The 21,965-nt window shown below is 41.5% G+C and overlaps 1 pseudogene; it reads right to left on the bottom strand.

Annotated features, from left to right (window-relative positions):
• Window positions 1-523: 523 nt before the first annotated feature.
• LOC123157960 (uncharacterized) overlaps window positions 524-21,965 on the bottom strand; it is a 100,791-nt pseudogene continuing 79,349 nt past the window's right edge.

Genomic DNA, 21,965 nt, shown 5'->3' with positions numbered 1-21,965 from the left:
TTCATCCTTCTTTCTATGATGACCAGCTGCGGGCTGCTCTCGTAGAATACCAAGTCCACAAGTTCATGGGCGGACGAGACGTCAAAGGATGAGGTGGAGATTCTCGAGAATTTGATTCGTCCTCCTCACTGATGGATGATATCCCCGAGGAGGAATTCCAGGCAGACGATGCACGGCTCAGGTCTCACATAGTACATGAAGTTGACACCGAGGATATTAATTGGATGAAGAGGAGGCGGACAGGCTCAGTCACAAGTACGCACGATATCGCCTCAAAGCTTGGTTAGTCTCTCTCATCTTCAATTCAATCCAATGCTCCTCCTGCATGCCTGTCAATGTCAACCTAATTAATCTATCTAATGTCATATATATACCTTACTCATCTCTGTCCTTTTGTCTGTGTACGTAGTTGCTGAAAGGAGTGCCTATTGACGATGTTGCATTCGACTCCGAGTACCCTCCAGAGCTTGCCTTGGACAGCCACCGTCTTTACCAGAGAGATGAAGCCGACTTGGAATTCTCTTCAGTGGATAGGTGCTCTTTCGTTGTCGCCGCTGCTGGCCGAGGGGAGATGCCACCGCCGCCCTTGGCGCCGTATTCCATTGACGCCTTCTTCCGGAACGCCGCAGAGAAGAAGGCCGCCGGGGCGCAGCAGCAGCAGCCCTCGGTGCCGGCCACCGCGACGGTTGCCGCCGCGGACTCCCTCCTCACCAATCTGTTCGGGCGTCTTGGCCGTCAAGGCGGCCTATGCGCAGCTGCAGCTCGCGCAGTTCCCCTATGATGCGGAGGCCATTTAGTCCGTGGACGCCGCCGTGATCGCGGAGCTCACCAGGCTGTCCGACACCAAGCGGAGGTTCCTCAAGGATCCCGCAGGTGCGACCAGGAACACCGCGGCTGCGGGCAACACCGCCCTCTCCAAGCATGCCGAGGAGCAGCGGCATCTGCTCAAGACGTACCAGATCACGGCGCGCAAGCTGGAGGCGGAGCTCCGTGCGAAGGATGCGGATCTCGACCGCGCCAAGGGCTCCCTCGATGCGGATAACATAAGCTCTTTTTTTTTTCTTTTGTGTTTGAATCAGATTTTGTGGTTGATCTTGGTCTTGTTCTATATGCAGGGTACACTCAATGTTTCACGTTTGGTGAAAGAAAAGAGTCTGCTTTGTTGATTTTGGGCAAGATTGTATGATCTGCCATGTATTAGTAGATCAGTTGCTTCTCTTTGTAGGGGGCGATTAGTGATCCAATCTAATTTATTTCATCTATGCCTAACTCGGTTCGATCAAATTTTGCCATATAGTAGGCTTATGAATGTATTTTAGTTTCTTTCAGCTGAATATATATTAATCCTGTTTTCCTGGCATTTTATCTTTCAAGATGAAGGAGTGGAGGCACTCATGCGGAGCTGTTCAAGGTTCAAGGAGATACACCCGATTGAACAAGGTTAGATTAAAGTTTTTAGTGGTTGGCTATCCATTGGTAATAGTGCAACCTTGATTTTTTGTGGTTCATTTTAGCTATCTATCAGTGACAGTACACCCTTGATTTTTACAGGGACAATGATGTTTAATGAACACTTTATTTTTTACTAACAGGTTGTAGCAGAAACTTTTAGAGGCCCTGAATTGTGACCACTGGTTTAATTTAGTTGCTATACCTGCTGATGTGGGTACCCATCTGTTAACCTTGTATGCAAGTTCTACCTACAGTTTTCCTATTAATCTTCATCATTAAAATTTGTTCTCTGCTTTCTCTACTAACAGGTTGCAGCAGAAACTCAAGTCCAACAATATTCTTAGAGGCTTGTGAGTTGTTGGGCGTGAAGCGTGAAGATATTGTGCTCAGTCTAAGATGACCAATCGGTTAGAGTATTCTCACTATTTGCATGCTCAGTTGTAAATCCCAGTATGAAATCTTGCACACAACTTCTTTGTGCTTCAAATGGTCCAGTGCTCACCTCCTCCTTTTATTGGTTTGAGTATTCAAGCTATGCATCTAGCTGATTGGTGATTCGGATTTTGTTTTAAACTTTGTATGTGTTACCTACAGTAGCAGTGCATAATTAGTGACAAATCAAATGTTGAATCAGGGTCCTTTGTTGATGACTTGGGATCATCATTTATTCCGAAATGAGCTGAATATGGTTGCCTCCCTCGTCCCATGAGGAAGTTAGTTCAATGCGTTAATCCCCGTTCTTACATGTGTGGTTAGCTTTGTTCTATACTTCTATTCTTACTTGGATTTTTTGTTGTATAATTTGGTGGCTGCTTACATTTGGATGAGAAGAAGCTCTCCTCGAGGGCAAGATCAGGAACATGATGGAGACAGTAAGTGCATTGAAGTGAGTCTTGCAGTCCATAGTGGATGGCCAGTGTAGCATGCCATCCAAAGCTGTCATCTGATGAAGGTAACTGAACCCATCCAAGCTCCATGTTCTCTCGGTTAGATGACGATGGGGGCACAATTTTCTCAAATGCAAGAAGATGAAAGCAGTCTGGCACGTACAGGGGCTTACTATCACATTCTCTTTGCAGTCGGTTTGGTTATGGGAAGCATCTTTGTCAACCGCTATTCATGTGCAGAATTAATTGATTTGTTCATCATGGAGATAGTTTTACTGGAAGGCTGTTGGCTTCCCCACAGGTGCTATACCTCACAATTGTTTATCGTATCATTCTCTGAGTTATTTATCTTTATTTGCATGCTCAGTTGTAAATCCCAGTATGCAATCTTGCACACAAATTCTTTGTGCTTTAAATGGTCCACTGCTCACCTCCTTCTTTTATTGGTTTGAGTATTCAAGCTATGCATCTAGCTGATGGGTGATTCTGATTTTGTTTTAAACTTTGTATGTGTTACTTATAGTAGCAGAGCATAATTAGTGACAAATCAAATGTTGAATCAGGGACCTTTGTTGATGACTTTGGATCATCATTTATTCCGAAATGAGCTGAATATGGTTGCCTCCCTCCATTCCATGAGAAAGTTAGTTCAATGCGTTAATCCCTATTCCTTGCATGTGTGGTTAGCTTTGTTCTATTCTTACATTGATGGAGACAGTAAGTACATAGATGTTATCACTACTGCAAATCTCAAACATGTTTTGGCTTATTCAAAGATCACACGTATTTCTTTCCCCAACATCTATTCCTATTGCTCCATTGATCTGATTTTGAGTATTTCCAGGTTAGAAAGTGATGTTTCCAAACAATTTAGGATCAATGGAAGAAAATATCCAATGTGCCAGGTTATGCGCAACTCAACATTTGACCTTTGTTATTTGTAGGAGCATCTCATCTTGAATACTGGTTCTTAGAGCATTGTTCTCTAGCCCTTATTTGCTTAACTTACTACAATATGCTCCTAAGACACAAATTATTCTTGTATGTGTGTACACTTACTTAGACACACTCCCCTACCTGAACCCTCAATTCATGTTGCATCTTCTGAATTCTTGTTTCTCTATTGGTATTTTTTGAGAAGTATTTTTTCGGCAAATGTTAACGACAGCTGATATCTAAGGTAAAAGTCTAGGAAGTTTTATGTAATATGACATATATATCGACAAAATGTATAGTAGTTGTTGACACCAGATTTTGGCACGGTCAAGAACATGTTTAATATGGCCTCAAATGGAGAAGTGATCTTCATGAAAGATTTTCGTATTGTTGATATGAACATCTTTGAAGTTTGGATCATCGCCGTCCGATTTCATCTCGAAGGCCGAAACTATGCTCAAAGTACTAAGATCTTATATTCAGAGTATAGTTTGGCCGATTAAGCCCTGAAGATGACCACAAATGGAAAAATGAGCTACATGGATTGTCTTCGTCTTGTCGAAACGATCGATTTTGATATAAAAATCGTCCAAATCCGAGTTCGTATGCAAAAGTTAGAGCAATTGGAGTGCAGCCCTGTTATGGCGAAATATGGCGCGCCCCATCAGACGCCATGTCTGATTGGTAGCGGAAGTAAACAAATTTTTTGCGTGAGCTATTTGACCCTCAAGATGACCTCTGATCAAAAAACGTTCAACATGAAAGTTGTTTGTATCGTCGAAACGGTTAAGATTGCTTTTGGACTCGTTTCCATCCGATGTCGTTTACCATCGCAAAAAAGACCCGCAAGGTGCAGTCAATTTAAATCGAACAGTTTTGGAAAGTTCGGATAAGACCAATCCGAATTTAACTAGGGAACAGTTTTGAAAAGTTCGGATAAGACCAATCCGAATTTGACTAGGGTTTTGGACGTGAATTCAAGCCTTTTCCTTCCACGGGAAGTCCAGCCGCCTCTTATATACCTAAGGGATGACGGCCGATTGAACAACACACAATCGATCAAATCATATACCACTTTTTATCTTTTATCTTTTCTCCTTAACCCTAGTTCTTCTTCTTCCTCGTTCTTCGTTCGTTTTTTTTATTGCAGGGCGGCGAACCTCGAGGCTCTACGGGCGGTCAGGCCGACCTAGGGCAGCCCATAGCCGCCGCGCGCCCTGACGGGGTCCCTCCCGGGCGTGTGGGGTTTCGGGTCTTCAAAAGCGCTCGCCTGATTGCCTGCGTACCGTGCTTCCGGACGGGTCTCCTTCGATGTGAGCTGCGGTGCATCACCCTCGGCGTTGGAGGTACACGGTGACGTGTTCGTGTGTGAACACACTTTTTAGCGACTCCGCTGGGGACGAAGAACGGTCTTCGGCCTATTCTTACTACGAAAGGATCGTCATCTAGGGTTTGCAATCTACAAAGGTAATATGAATACCTAATTCCCTACTGTAGATGCAAATAATTCATATGGTGTTACTAGATTGTTCATTGAGTATACTCTATCGGCCAACCCTAGTTTTTTCAATAATGCATCTAATTACGTGCAAGGGCCGATTCAAAGTAATTTGCATGCTTTAAGTTCTTATGATACTAGTAACCTACACCATATGTATCCTAACTCTCATGCATCGGCAACCCCGCAAATTGTTATGCCGATGAACAACATGGTGAGTTCAGTTAATAAATTTGAAACACCTCATGTTAGAATCTCCAATGCCATGCAAAAAAGTGTTTCACCCTTTTATTCATCGGCAAGTAATGTGCAATATACTAATCCAACCATGCCGATAAACGAGAGAATTGGCCATGCTGCTACTAGTTATTCGGCCAGTTACTCTCAAACGTCATGTGCTACACCTCATGTTAGTAATTCCTCGTCACCATACACATCTGTAGATGCTCATAATTCAACTTCACACCTTCCTGGTTATAGCCGAATGAATGTAAATTTTACAGGAGCGGTTGTGCCTAATATTGTACAAGATGAGGTAGTGGTGGCTGCATTGAAGAGTTTAGCCCAAAATAAGAGAATTAGTGCTCTTTGCCTTGAATAACATGAAAATGGGCTATTTCCTGATTACGCCGCAATAAAAGCTAGAGTTTTGCAAGAAGATGAATCTTTGCCAATTGATAAAATTGGCAAGCAAAAGGATGGTCTTACAACAATGCATATGCCTTCACCTAGCACTACATCATATTATACACCCCCTACACAATTACAAAATTTCGGCAACACCCGTGTGTCATTGCCGAAAGAATCTAAAAGCATTGGGGGCAATCATATCCGGAGTGGGCTGAAATTGAGAAAAAGCTTAAAGCTAATTTTGCCGCTCGCCGTCAGAAACAAATAGAAAAAGAATTGGCTCAGATAAAAGAAGCATTGCCAATTGGTAGTATCAATGAAAAGAAGGATGATTCGGAACATGAAAGTGCTTCGGTTGAAAAATCGGAATCAAGTAGTATATATTCTGAATCCATCAAATCCAACGAGGCAAGCATTATTGAGAAAGGGCATGGCAAGCATAGGAAAACAACAGTGCTTGATTTTTCTGAAGTTAATGGAACCTACTTTCTGTCCTATGAGTTCCGTGCCGTAGAAATTGACAAGCTTTAAGGACAAGAACAAGTAGCCGAACAAAGTTCGGCCGACAAAAATCTTCAAAGCAATGATGCACGGATTCAAGAAAAAGATGATGACAAGGTGTTGGGGAGCCATCCAAAGACGGAGCAAGATGTTCTTCAAATGGCACCACCATCATGTTCTCCCAACATATTTGAAGAGGTATGCGTAGCGAGTAATTTACCTATTTTCAGATTTGGTCGCAACTTCATTATTGATGCATCTATAAGAAATATTCTCATAAGTAATTTTGAAAGACCAATGAAGAAGGGTAATTTACTTGTTAGCAATAAAATTGTTATGGAACATATCGGTCAAACCATTGCGCCATTTATAAAGACCGATAATGACTTATTGTTACAGCCAAAGCTTTCCCCGTTGCTTTATCTAAAGTTCATATCTAGTTGGATAGCTTTGCTTATTTCGTACTTGGCTTGCACTTGGTCTCAACTGAGACATGTATGTTCTAAATATCTTCGTTTCAGAAATTTAAAGTCAAGGTTAAATTCTATTGAGAAAACCGATGCTAATACAATATCTTATCCAAAGACATCAGAGATAGAGTGGAAAACACAATGCATAGCTGAATGGGGAGATTCCAAATCTGAACCATTCGTTTGCTTATCTCCAAAGCCGTTGAAACAGCAAGATCGGCTAGAAAACAAGAAGTATACCTTCAATTCAAGCATGTGTGATCAAATATTTGATTTGTTGCTGAAAAATAATTACATTACAATTCTCGATCACCATGTTAAGCCATCAATCCAAGGACGAATGTATTGTAAGTTGCATGATTCGTCCAAACATAATTTTGAGGATTGCAACATGTTTTGGCAAATAGTTAAATCGGCCATTGAAAAAGGACGATTGAAGTTTGTTGAAACACTAAGAGATGACCAGTCTATTCCGATTGGTCCTGATGGTAAAAAGTTTTTGCATCGGCTACTTCAAGCCGATACATTTAAAGAGAAGGTAAAAACTACAGGTGATGGGATCAAGCTTTCAAGTAAAGAAGTTGTTGAAGAGCATAATGAACATAATCTTGAGGGTGACAATTCCATCGAAGCTACAATGGAGATACCAAGTACTGGGGGGCAGCAAGCAAATCCCAAGATCAGTGCAAGCACAACCAAAGAAAACAAAGGCCGGCGTAAGCACAAAGGTAAAAAGCCGAAAGTCACTTTCGCACAACTATTGGAAAAATATCAAAAGAAGAGTGAAGAGAAAAATGCTTATCGGTCAAATCATGCAAAGAAACCAAGATCACCCCCAAGGTGCAAATATGAGGATTGGTATTGGCAAAGTGATAATTTTAATGCAACATATTCATATCCTTATTTTGGGCCGTTAATGCCAATGCCGTGGATGCCTCCCGATGCTCATATAGATACATTTACATCATGGGACATGTATGATACAAGGGCACATTCTACATCTTATTCTAGACCATCTCACCAATACTATGCAGCTCAAAGAAGATCAACATTTGAACAATCACGCGTCAAAGACCGTTTCAATCATAAGGAATCGGTCTAGAGCTCAAGGAAGAAGAAAGAGGTGGTCAAGCAGGTTTACCGCATTAAAAGAGATGGTCGTAAGAGTGCAATTTCAGATTTGATCTCAAATGAAAAAGAGCCAATTAAAGTGTTGACATTGGCTACTAAAGGCAATGAGACAAAGCAACCAATTATTGAGAGTCGAAGTGCCAAATCTGAAGAAAAGAATTTGAGAGTGCACAAGGCCCAAAAAGAGTTCCCATTGGTTGAAACAAAATCACAGTCGAGGTGCTCACTCGGCTTATCGTATTGGCAAAAGAAGGAGTTACAAAAGCTTAGTGCACAAGAACTTGAAGAAAAGGAACATGGCATGAGTTCCCAAAGGGAGTACTCAAAATAAGAATTATGTGCAAGTTTCCATTACAAGGAGTGCGGCAAAGGTGAAGAAGGAAAATAGTGAAAACTATGAAGGACCAAGCCAAAGGTTTCAACATCTTCGGTCTACACATTATCCATATTCTTCAACTATGCCATTAACGCCTATGCCATGGAATTCGTCGTCAGGTATGATTGGTAATCCTCAATGGGCTTATTTTAATCCATGGATGCAATATAATTTCTTACATCATGAAAGGGTATTACCAAATCACTATACATTTGATTAGCTACAAGTTTGTTGCTGATCCAAATGGCCGAAATACTTGATTTGTCATTTCATTCCTTTATTTCGGCTATATGTACTTTGAATAAAGTTTACATGGTAATGGCTGATATTTATCTATCGTCCTAAGATTATGTTAATGCATGGCCGGTGTAGTATCCTAACATCGTCCTCAGTTCAATAGGAGACCAAAACAAGCCTCATACCACTTAAAATATTTTTACACAATAATAAAAGCCGAATATGAAAGTTTATTCGGTTTGGAGCTTTTGGTTGCCATAGGTGCTATACATATTGAGGCTTTCGGTGATTCGTTATGAGTAGTGCAACAAATATCCAAGGGTTATGAATGTTTTGACGAATCACTTGTAGTTTATCTTGAGATATGCCTAGATGCAAAATTTACCTTGGGTTGCTTTAAAATTGTTCATATATCTAGACATGACAATTTGAAAGAGTTGGCACAGCAAGCATCCGGCTACTATGTTAACCATGGTGTATTGTATTTCTATCAATAGCCGATGCTAGGTTTTGTCAACATAGGTAAGGCCGAACCGAAGCCCACCGCTTCGGCCACTAATGAAACTTTTATGCAGGCGAAGTAAGGGTTGGAGGAAGTTCATTCTTAATTATCTGCAAAATCCTAGCGAAAGGGTGAACAATATGGTTCGGAGGATGGTTTTGATCTATGGAACCTTATCACCGGATTGTTATTGAAGTTGGGAAAGTTTCATCCAAATTTGCATCGAAATATTCACACAAGCAATGGCCGATATAAATTTATTGTCCTAAGCATATGCAAAATGGCCGATGGAGTGTTGACATCGTCCTTAGAGCAAGCTATGTGCAAGTTATTTTTGGGCACACAAGCTTTGCCGAAAATCAGGGGGGCATGTGTTGACACCAGATTTTGGCATGGTCAAGAACATGTTTAAAATGGCCTCAAATGGAGAAGTGATCTTCATGAAAGATTTCCGTATTGTTGATATGAACATTTTTGAAGTTTGGATCATCGCCGTCCGATTTCATCTCGAAGACCGAAACTATGCTCAAAGTACTAAGATCTTATATTCAGAGTACAGTTTGGCTGATTAAGCCCTGAAGATGACCACAAATGGAAAAATGAGCTACACGGATTGTCTTCGTCTCGTCGAAACGATTGATTTTGATATAAAAATCGTCCAAATCCGAGTTCATATGCAAAAGTTAGAGTAATCGGAGTGCAACCCTGTCACGAGGCGAAATATGGTGCGCCCCACCAGACGCCATGTCTGATTGGTAGCGCGAGTAAACATATTTTTTGCGCGAGCTATTTGACACTCAAGATGACCTCTGATAAAAAAACGTTCAACATGAAAGTTGTTCGTATCGTCGAAACGGTTAAGATTGCTTTTGGACTCGTTTCCATCCGAGGTCGTTTACCATCACAAAAAAGACCCACAAGGTGCAGTCAGTTTAAACCGAACAATTTTGGAAAGTTCGGATAAGACCAATCCGAATTTGACTAGGGTTTTGGACGTGAATCCAAGCCTTTTCCTTGCACGGGAAGTCCAGCCGCCTCTTATATACCTAAGGGGTGACGGCCGATTGAACAACACACAATCGATCAAATCATATACCACTTTTTATCTTTTATCTTTTCTCCTTAACCCTAGTTCTTCTTCTTCCTCGTTCTTCGTTCGTTCTTCTTGTTGCAGGGCGGCGAACCTCGAGGCCCTAGGGGCGGTCGGGCCGACCTAGGGCAGCCCATAGCCGCCGCGCGCCCTGACGGGGTCCCTCCCGGGCGTGTGGGGTTTCGGGTCTTCAAAAGCGCTCGCCGGATTGCCTGCGTACCGCGCTTCCGGACGGGTCTCCTTCGACGTGAGCTGCGGTGCATCACCCTCGGCGTTGGAGGTACACGGTGACGTGTTCGTGTGCGAACAGTAGTGAAGTGAGAATAAAGGGTGCATTTTATATAAACTAAAAATAGTAGTACTAGGATTTTTTTGAAAGAATTGGTACATTTAACAGATAGGGGTTTGCGCCCGAGCTAGGGTACTATGTAGTGTAAGTACGACTTGTTTTGGTATGAGTGTACTCTCGAGAAGGTTTGCGCAAAAACCATCTTCCTGGTCCTAAGTCAATGGTATAAGGTTATCCAGTAGTACTTGTTCTAGGAAGGCTAAGCTTGGATACAGTGACTTTTTATAAGGTACTTATATTTACTATGTGTAACCCTTACTTTTGGTGTTGAACTCTGAAAGCTTTCACATGTAGTGGTTCCAAGAACTTTGATATCGCCCTTTACCGAGAATTTGCACAGTAAACATAAACCTTCTGCAACTTACTACTCGAGGACAAAGATTGTTAGCCATTTTTCATGACTCGGCTCTAAAGCTACTTTGTTCTTTGCAGCCTTATTTATATCTTTTTGACCTGGTTATAATTATTGGTTGGTATTATTTTATTCTTTTGGATTACACATCCTCTTCTTTTGCTAAACAACAACGATTCTAGATTGTGGAATCCTTGAAAGGTTCTTTTTTATTAACACAATCTTGTTTTAGTTTAACAAAATCATGGCTGGAATGACACTAGGGCCCAGTATCATGGCAACCATTAGATGATCAAGAAGTTCAAGCTATGCATGGTGGTTGTTGGAGGGCAGCTAGAGCAGCGGCTTGTGACGAGGCATCGCCAGCGGTGGCTGGAGGCGGAGCTAGTCGTGCGGTTTATGGACGACACGGGGCTTGTTGCAGCTGAGGCCGACCACGGCGTGACAAGGCGGCTGGGATAGGCGAGACGAGAGAGAGGGAGCCGGAGGGAGGAGAGGTCAGGCGGCGGCATGGCTTGCCTCACCGGTGGCTGCATGTGGTGTGTGTGTGTTGTCTGGGTGGGGGAGGGGGAAGATAGAGGGACTACGTGGTGTTTTTTAGTTGGACATGCAAAGGTCCGAACTGCCACACAGCTCCTTCAGATTTGTTCTGGTTTGCGGGAAAACGACAGTTTGGAATTCTCCACGGACCGATAGGGGGCCTCATTGGATGACAAAAGTCGACAATTATGATCTGGACACTACAATCTGGACATATTCTGGAGCTTTGAGTGTCTTCTTTGCAGATGCCCTTATCATCTAAATAATTAACATATCAAGCAACAGGGTTTTTGCACTAGAGCTTCTATATCGCCGCCCCATCTTCCGTTACAATGTGGTCAACTTGGACGACATTGTGTTGATTGCTCATTGACCATACACACAAAGATGGTTCCCCCACGACGACTACGCGTGAAGTCCAGCAACCCACACTGGCAGTCGTGCTAGGCCGCGTGACCGTGCTTATTATCCATCGACGAGCATGCTACATAACACAGTAGCATCCCCATCCATTGTTGACATGCGACAATGCCCAAGGACACTGGGTTGCTGTATCGACAAGCATCGAGGATCGCTAAAATCATAGCCAACCCATCATCTCGCCAAACTTATTCGGGTAGCAGCGGGTATACACCAAACCTCGTCACAACATAGTTGACACCACCATTGCCGATGACTATCAGTCACACGTCACCTCTCTTTACATATTTTTTCATCCCGTAGCAACGCACGGGGATTTAGCTAGTAACTAATGGGAAGTGAATGTATGCTTAAAATGAATATGTAATACAAAGAGAAAAATTGAATTGCAGTTAAAAGAATGACATTTCTAACAAAAATGTGAATGTGAACTACATATATGTGCACGTGACCAACAAATACATTGTCAATACAAAATCTAATGCAAGAAGTAACTTATGAGTAACATGCACGAATTGATGACGTGGTGCTTGCATGCATAGAGTACAAAAACAATGTGATTTATGACTTGCATGCATGTCCATGAAAAAAGCTACTAGTGGGTTGTACTAGCTATTTAGGAATAGAGAAGATGTATACATGGAAGTTGTAGGGAAAGAGATGACATGTCTCTCAATTCCTATGAGTAGGGATTGGAAAAAGATATGTCATTTGGTTCACATCATAGGAACTTTTCTAATGAATCTAGAGATGACATGTATCTCAATTCCTATGAGGAGGGATTAGAAAACAGATGTCATTTGGTTCACATCATAGAAACTTTTGTATTGAATATACGCTAATGTTTATTTTCCTTTGAAATTGTGTGAGTATAGGAATTCATTCATATGAACCAAGTGGCTCTAAAGCTATAAAAATGATATCATGTTTATTTTCCCTTGAATTGTGGCGTATATGAATCTATTCCTATGAACCAATTGGCTCTACAGGAAAAAATCCTATAAAAATCATATCATATAGAGTTTCTATGATATTCCTCCACACCAAAGCACTACAAAAAAATACACTTCCGTGATGATACATGTTTGTCACAGTAGGTCACGTTTTCTGTCATGCGTGTACATCCATGAGGATTTTATGACAGAATCAAGATAGTCATACATGTGCTGTCGTAGAAGTGTTCCATGACATTACAAATATTATCATCACGGAAGTGTCCACTTCCATGGTGATAAATCGCGCGTCATAGTGCTTTCGTCAAGGGTGACCGACACGTGGCATCCACCATAACGGGACGCTGTTAAGCTATCGGGTCCGGTTTTGGATCCGATAACCCGCTAACAGCCACGACCAATGGAGATTTTCCACGTGTAAAATTCTCATTGGCCGGAGGAAACACATGTTGCCTCACCGTTGGGGCAGATGTCATCCACTCATTGGACAGGAGCCGCCTATGATACGTCGACATGTGGCACGGCCCAACAGAGGCCCATTCCGGTGAAAAGGCCGAGCCTGTCAAAGTAAGCGGGCCGGCCCGTTAGCGGCCTACTTGAGTCAGGCCCATTTACAAGTACATCCCATACAAGTTACAAAGAATCGACCCATTCCAGATTCTACAATTTCCAACCCATCGTCATTTTAAGCCTGTTAACGGCCCGCTACATTTTTGGGCCCAATTGCGGCCTGAGCTTCTTTTGGCCTATTAGCAGCCCATTGTCAGTTCCAGCCCATTAACGGCCCGGAACGTCTTTTGGCCTTTTTCTTGGCCTGTTCTGCAGTTGGGCCAATTCTAGCCTGCTATGACTTTAGGCCTGTCCTCGGCCCATTCGATAAATGGGCCAACTCTTAGCCCATTTTTTCCCTCGGCCTATTGACGACCCGCGCAACAGTTGGGCCTTTGACATTAGGTCCATTAGGGCCCATGTTCCATAGGGCATCATTTTAGCCCAACGCGACTTTCGGCCTGTTAAAAGCCTAGTTTGCAAATTGGGCCTCCTCTCGCCCATAATACTTTCGGCCTCTTACTGGCCCGTAAAGTAAAAGGGCCGAGACAAAATTGACATTTATTTCAGCCTGCTAAAGGCCCGCGGGCCATTTCCATTTATACGACCCTATCGAGCTTTAGGCATGTTGACGGCCTGCTAAGAGCCGTTGTTACAGTGGGCCACATTATTTGGGATCCACTTAATATTATTTTGACCAGCCCAATTAAGGCCTGCTTTGACTACACATATTTGTTCGTTTGTATGGCGTCCAGGAAATATTTGGGCCTGTTGGCCCCCATTTCAACGATATAGCATATTCATGAAATATCCTACTCTATACTATCGTCTCTAAGAAACATACACTGTACAATCAAAAGACTAAGGCATAGAAACGTAGAATAACTCTAAACTATACAATAAAGAAATTACAGCCGAATATACCCACTAGGCATTATAGTTCGGCACAAGTGATAATAAAGCGTACACAAATAGCGAATTACATACACTGGACAAATAAAGCTCATACATCATGGGCACACATCAACAGAACTTACCATTTGAACTATAATCTCTTCAGAAAATAGGATTGGTCGGATTCAGATAGCACAAATTTTAGTCTGCAAAATCTCCAATTCCTTCGTGGTTATCTCAGTGTCTTGTTTCATTTTTTGACTCCTGCATCTAATACTTGCATGTCCAGTCTCAACTTGTTGATTGTACGTTGAGAATCATGTACACGTTGTCTTGCCACCTCTAGTTGATGCTCGAGAACATCAGCACATTCCAATTCCAATCCATAATCATTTGGTAACGACCATGCCGCACTGCTCGCAGATCTTTGTGTTGATGTCACTTCATCCTGAAATGTTTCTTTAAGTACACATGACTAGGGCAAAATATAGTTAAAATAGTGAAGCGAGCAAGACATACTATTTTGTACATGGCAAAACAGGACTAACAATAATGTTACACATCATGAAGCATAAGCAGGTGATATTTAAAAAATTATAAAAAAGGTAGTCTGTGCAGCCTGCATACAGAAATCTCTCTTAGCTCACCAGAGGAGCATGATGTTGGGGCCAATCCAAAACACAAACAAGTTACAAATTTAGACAACACGTTGCATATAAGTAAGCAAGCAGTTGGCCATTCTGTAGCTCAATTGAAGTCTTAGGGAGCATAATGAATAGTAGAGGGATTCATACAAACCTACTACAGCAAGCAAAACTATGCAATCATTAGTCTAGTACAAACTAGATTGTGAGCCTCATGCAATAATAGTTGGTTAATAGACTTCAAAGCTTCAGACACACTTTGGCAGAGTAATTAAATGGTAAGGCCTTTAATTATGTCAACTAATAGTTATACAAGTACCCAACATCAGCCATCATTGTTTGGGCATCTCATTAACTGAGGACAAATAAAGCAATTGAAAAGAGCAAATTAACTATGCCTGAAACAAACAAGGAATTGAACTGTTGAGTTGGATACAGTGACTTGCCTTAACTGGTTGAAGAGGCTCAGCACAGCTCCTACTTCTCTTGCAAGGCTCCTTCCTAACATCGTGTACTTGGAAATCCTTAATCTTATCTTCATTGCACCCCCTCAACAAGGTGACACAAACTAGTTACTCGTCTCCTTGGAAGATAAAATATGCATACTTTCCATTCTGTGAACACAAAAGGATGAGATAATAACAAAACAACACCACATAATGCAACATGCCGCATCCCTTGCACTTGCACACAATGAAATGAGCATCTACTATGTCTGCACTATGTAAAAACTTGGCATACCTTCGAACTGGATCTCCAGGTACTCTTGGAGAGCCTACTTTAGTGTACAACCAAACCTTTATGTCACCTATGTCTATGAGTTAGACAAGGCCCCACTACAGCAGCCCTTAGTGTTTAAATCATTGACAAGCTTTGTTAGAGTGTTAGGTCAAAAACAGCAAGTAATCAAAGCAAACAGTCCTAGTATGGTTGACTGATGCAAACAAGAAATTGAACAGATGTGTGAGCAAATCTTACATATCAAGAAAAGAAGCAAAGAAGGAGGCTTAAAGGCCATCACTTGACTAACCAGATTTAAGGGGCATTTAAACATCATGTGCAACGTATGAACTAACATAAACATTGCATATTCCAGATTCTACAATGGAATGCACATGTATTAGGTTATGCCATGTATGATGATGCCTAAATGTACACTATAGCAGGCAAGAGTGATTCATCATTGCACACACAATTGAATTGCAGGTTAAGGGCCAGTTCGATTCCGCCTTTTCAGGGCTTATTGTCAAAATAAGCCATAAAAGATGTAAAGAAGTCATTTTTGAGTTATGGGCTTGGGCTTAACTTATTTCGCTTTGGAGGGGGGTGTTTCCGGTAGAACCTCACTAAAATTTGAAGGGAAGGGGAATAGTGAAATGACTCTGTTGTCTGCCTATGCTACACTCAAAATGCAACTGCTCACGCCCGCGTCACACCCGACCCTCAAGTAAAAACAAACACGCAAGCGTTCATTGCCTTGTCCGCTTGCATCTCCTCTCCCCTTTCCCTCTACCTCGATCCCCTGCCTGCAACACTAGGGTTCCTTCAGCGAGCCGTTGCCACTGGTCCCATCTGTCCTGGTCCTCGATGATGCTCTGTCCAGCTAGGCTACATGGTCGGCGGGTAGGGGAAAATCTCCCCGGCTGCTCCTCCCTCTGGCGCCGCCCCTCATTATCATGGTCTCCAGCAGCTGCTTCACTGTGTTCCGTTCAACGCACTACTCCGGCGGGTACCGCACAACTAAGGCTGATGCCACACTGCGGCGGAAGGCACCTTATTCCCCCTCCCCTCCTCCCAGGCTGTGGTATTGAGGTGCTGTTGAAGGATGAGCTCATCTAACAAGGTGAGGATCTCCTCTGATTTTTTGCCAAATTTTCATTCAGATCCACTATACGATGAATTGCTATGAGCTGCTCCTGCTGCTGCTATATGATGCATTGCTATGAGCTGCTCCTGCTGCTGCTATATGATGAATTGCTATGAGCTGCTGCTATATGATGAATTGCTATGAGCTGTTGCTGCTGCTGTATGATGAGTTGCTATAAGTTGCTCCTGCTGCTGTATGATGAATTGCTATGAGCTGCTCCTGCTGCTGCTATATGATGAATTGCTATGAGCTGCTCCTGCTGCTGCTATATGATGAATTGCTACGAGCTGCTCCTGCTGCTGTCATATGATGATTGCTATGAGCTGCTGCTGGTATATGATGAATTGCACACTGCTACTGCTGCTGCTGTATGATGAGTTGCTATGAGCTGCTGTTGTTGCTATATGATGCTTTCAGGTGGTGCTGCTGTATGATAATAACCAGACACTTGGACCATCAAATTTTAACAAATAATTGTTCTTCATTTAAATGTGGGTCATGCATTCTTCGTTTAAATTAGGCAATGGGATCTCTATGGAAGACATTGACCAAAGTAGATTGTGCCAAGTAGATGGTATCTTTGTATTTGCATTTTGAACAAATAGTGATGGTCTATTTTCCTATCATATTAATTACTGCACTGGGTTCAATTTGTGATGTTTGCAAGTCAAATGAATTTTCATATGGACAGCAAAATGAAAAATATAATGCAATCTAGACTTCTCACTGATCATACCAAAGATAAGCTGAAAAGGAAGGCAATGAAAAGAACTGGTTGGCTTATTACATGGAGCTTATATTCATAGGTGCTTATCCCTAAGAAACTTGGCCAATAGAACTGACATACAAATAACATGTCATGATGATTGCAATGGAGGAGTGACCTACCATAGCACATTGTATAGGCTCACCGTTGCCTCTCCTTTTTTGCGATGTTCCATGAAATTGCCACATACATCTTGTACTTTTTAATTGTCTAACCCTATCTTCAAGTTGACACAACTAATTTCAGACATCTCTACATGATAATACATTGCATATCCCTTGCGCATATTTAAACCACCAATTAATGATTGTGTGCGTAGCATAAACTAGCCATGACTCTGTGTGCTGGACTAGCAGGCACTCTAAGGGAGCCTAATGTAGTGCACTGGAATTCCTACATGCCACCTACGATTTTGTGTAATGTACTGCCTCTGTTCCTAAATATATGTCTTTGTAGAGATTCCAGTATGGACCACATACAAATGTATATAGATGCATTTTCGAGTGTAGATTCAATCATTTTTCTCTGTATGTAGCCTATATTGTAATCTCTAGAAAGAGCATATTTAGGAACGGAGGTACGAGGTAGTATTGATAATCCCCAAGTGGAGGGAATCATCATAGCAATTCCCAAAGGTGGAAGTGATAAGTATGGAGTGTCAAACCCACAAGGAGCTAAAGGTAAGATCAATATTCTCTCAAGCCCTATCTGCCACTGATACGACTCTACGTGCACCTAACGTTTGCTTCCAACTAGAAACAAGGAATAAAAATGTGTTGTGGGTATAAAGAGGATAACTTTGCATGATATCGGAGAGCTAAAATATAAAAGTAGGTGCTATTATCATAAAGTTAGAATATATTACTAAATAATATAAATAGCGAGTGTGGAATAATGATGGATCGGTGTGCGGAATTGTCCTAGGCAATTGTTAACAAGATCGATAGTCGTCATTGCAATTTCATATGAGGGAGAGGCATAAGCTAACATACTTTTCCATACTTGGATCATATGCACTTATGATTGGAACTCTAGCAAGCATCCGCAAATACTAAAGATCATTAAGGTAAAAACCCAACCATAGCATTAAAGCATCAATTCCCCTTTTATCCCATACACAACAACCCCCTTACTCGGGTTTGTGTTTTAGTCACTCACGCAACCCACTATAAGTGAATCATGCACGTATTGCAACACCCTACAGCGGGAATCCCTCACGCTTGCGCGACACGGAGGGCACCATAGGACATCATGAAAATAAAACATACAACTCGTACCAATCTAGATCATCAATCAACCCAAGGACAAAAGATATCTACTCAAAACATCATAGGATGGCAACACATCATTGGATCATAATATGTAGCATAAAGCACCATGTTCAAGTAGGGATTACAGCGGGGTGTGGGAGAGTGAACCGCGTAAAAGAGATGAGGATGGTGATGATGATGGTGATGTTGATGAAGAGGATCACCACGACGATGATTCCCCTCCCGATGGCACTCCGGTGCCACCAAGAGAGGAGGAGAGGTTCTCCCCCTTGTGCTTACTCCTCCATGGCTTTCCCCCTCTGGTCCTTGGCCTTCATGGCGATGATGGCCCCTCTGAGATCGTCCTTCATGGCCTCCGGTGATGATGGCTCCCTCCAGCAGGGTGCTAGAGAGGGCCTAGATTGATTTCTCGTGGCTACAGAGGCTTGCGGCGGTGGAACTTCCGATCTCGGTTAATTCCCGAAGGTTTCTGTATTTATAGGAATTTTTGGCATTGGTTTCACGTCAGGGGGGTCTCCGGGCTGTCCACGAGATAGGGGGCGCGCCCTGGGGGGGGGGGGGCGCCCCCCTCTCTCGTGGGCAGCCCGGGACTCTTCTGGCCCAACTCTGATGCTCCGCGGTCTTCTTTTGGTCCATAAAAAATCCTCGAAAATTGGCACGTCAATTGGACTCGGTTTGGTATCCCTTTTCTGTAAAACACAAAAACAAGGAGAAAACAGAAACTGGCACTGGGCTCTAGGTTAATAGGTTAGTCCCAAAAATCATATAAAATGACATATAAATGCATATAAAACATCATAGATGCATAATATAATAGCATGAATACTTCATAAATTATCGATACGTTGGAGACGTAGCAGCATCCCCAAGCTTAATTCCTGCTCGTCCTCGAATAGGTAAATGATAAAAGAAATAATTTATGAAGTGTGAATGCTAGCAGGTGCACAAGTTTGATAAATGATAATTCCAATCATCTTTTCTAGCATCAATATGTGTCATAATAGTAGCTTATCTCATAAAACTTTTCATGATCAAGTAACAATCTAATCATAATGTCAAGTATGGTTCAGAAACTTCATCGAGAACTAACAAACTATAATCTCAGTCATTGAAGCAATTGCAATTTATCATAACATCAGAAAGAGTCAAGAATAGAGCTTTTCAGCAAGTCCACATACTCAACTATCATATAGTCTTCTACAATTGCTAACACTCACGCAATACTTGTGGTTATGGAGTTTCAGCCGGACACTGAGAAAGATAGGGGCTTATTGTGTTGCCTCCCAACATATTCACCTTTAGGTGATGTCAACAATAATAGCCCATGCTAACTTACATCCAATTGGATATATATATATATATCATGATCATTCAAACACGAGGAGCTTGCCAAAGGATAAAATGAAAAAGGGAAAGGTGAGGATCACCTTGACTCAAGCATAAAGTAAAAGATAGGCCCTTCGTAGAGGGAAGCAGAGGTTGTCATGCGCGTTTAGGGTTGATGCACAAAATCTTAATGCAAAAGCACATCACTTTATATTGCCCCTTGTATTGGACCTTTATTATGCAGTCAGTCGCTTTTATTACTTCCACAACAAGATCGTACAAAGCTTATTTTCTCTGCACTAACAAGTCATACATATTTAGAGAGCATTTTTTATTGCTTGCACCGATGACAACTTACTTGAAGGATCTTACTCAATCCATGGATAGGTATGGTGGACTCTCATGGCAAAACTGGGTTTACGGGTATTTGGAAGCACAAGTAGTATCTCTACTTAGTGCAAGGAATTTGGCTAGCATGAGGGAGAAAGGCAAGCTCAACATGTTTGGAAGGTCAATGACAATATACTTTAACTGAGATGTCGGAAAACATAAACCATTACGATGTCTTCCTTGTCCAACATCAACTCTTTTAGCATGTCATACTTAATGAGTGCTTCACAATCATAAAAGATGTCCAAGATAATATATTTGTATGTGAACCTCTCTTTCCTTATTACTTCATATTAATTGCAACGATGACCAAAACTACGTTTGCCAACTCTCAACAATTTTTATGCCTCATACTTTCTATGTGTGAAGTCATCACTAACCATGTTATAAGCATATGAAACATATAAACATTCAGATTTATGACATTCAATACATTCCCCCATTTACTCATAGGATATACATGAAGCACATGAGTAAATGACAAACTACTCCAAAAGATATGAGTGAAGGACACTGAGTAGTCAAATAATTAACTAGCCATGGGAGGGTTCCCTTTTTTATTCAATAATTCAGATCCAATGATTTTATTCAAACAACAAGTAAAATTGAGAATACGCTCCAAGCAAAACACATATCATGTGACGAATAAAAATATAGCTCCGAGTAAGATGTACCGATAGTTTTGAAGACGAAAGAGGGGATGCCTTCTGGAGCATCCCCAAGCTTAGGCGCTTGAGTATTCCTTGGATATTACCTTGGGGTGCCTTGGGCATCCCCAAGCTTAGGGTCTTTGCACTCCTTATTCTCCTCATATCGATATCTCACCCAAAACTTGAAAACTTCAATCACACAAAACTTAATGGAACTTCGCGAGATATGTTAGTATGATAAAGAGTAAACCATGCACTTTGGTACTGTAAAAGACAAGGTTCATAATTGTTTTCACATAATGCCTACTGTACCATATAATTTCTACAGTTTATATTGAGAAAAATAAGCCATAGAAACTAGAAAACAAGCAAACTATGCAATGAAAACAGAATCTGTCAGAAACAGAACAGTCTGTAATGATCTGAACAATAGCCATAGTTCTGCTACCCCAACAATTATGAAATAAATTGGTGGACGTGAGGAATTTGTCTATTAATCTTCTGCAAAAAGAATCAACTCAAAACCACTCTTCTGTAAAAAATGACAGCTAATCTCGTGAGCGCAAAGTTTCTGTTTTTTACAGCAAGATCACATTAACTTTCACCCAAGTTTTCCCAAAGGTCTTACTTGGCACTTTATTGAAACAAAAGCTATAAAACATGATTAATACAGTAGCTTAATCATGTAGACACACAAAAACAGTAAGGATAAACATTGGGTTGTCTCCCAACAAGCGCTTTTCTTTAATGCCTTTTAGCTAGGCATGATGATTTCAATGATGCTCGCAAAAAAGAAAAGAGTTGAAACACAGAGAGCATCATGGAGATTATGACTAGCACATTTAAATCTAACTCACTTCCTATGCCTAGGGATTTTGTGAGCACACAATTTATAGGAACAAAAGTCAACTAGCATAGGAAGGCGAAACAAGTATAACTTCAAAACGTTAAGCACATAAAGAGGAAACTTGATGTTACTGCAACTCCTACAAGCACATATTCCTCCCTCATAATAATTTTCAATAGAATCATGGATAGCAACTTTGTTCTCATACTCAATTGGAACCTCTTCTGAAATAATGGAATACTAACTAAAGTTGATACTCTTCCAAATCCACTTTCATAAATATCGTACATAGATTCAACAGCCTCCAAGATAGTGGGATCACTAATTCCTAAAGTTGACACTCTTCCAAACCCACTTTAAACTATAGTATTATTCATACTCCAAAAGATATAAGTGAAGTTCCTGGATCATTCTACAATTAATATAGACTAGCCAAC

Source organism: Triticum aestivum, chromosome 7B (genome assembly GCF_018294505.1).
Source record: "Triticum aestivum cultivar Chinese Spring chromosome 7B, IWGSC CS RefSeq v2.1, whole genome shotgun sequence".
NCBI classification, from domain to species: Eukaryota; Viridiplantae; Streptophyta; class Magnoliopsida; order Poales; family Poaceae; genus Triticum; species Triticum aestivum.
This window is presented reverse-complemented; position numbering and strand designations above follow the sequence as displayed.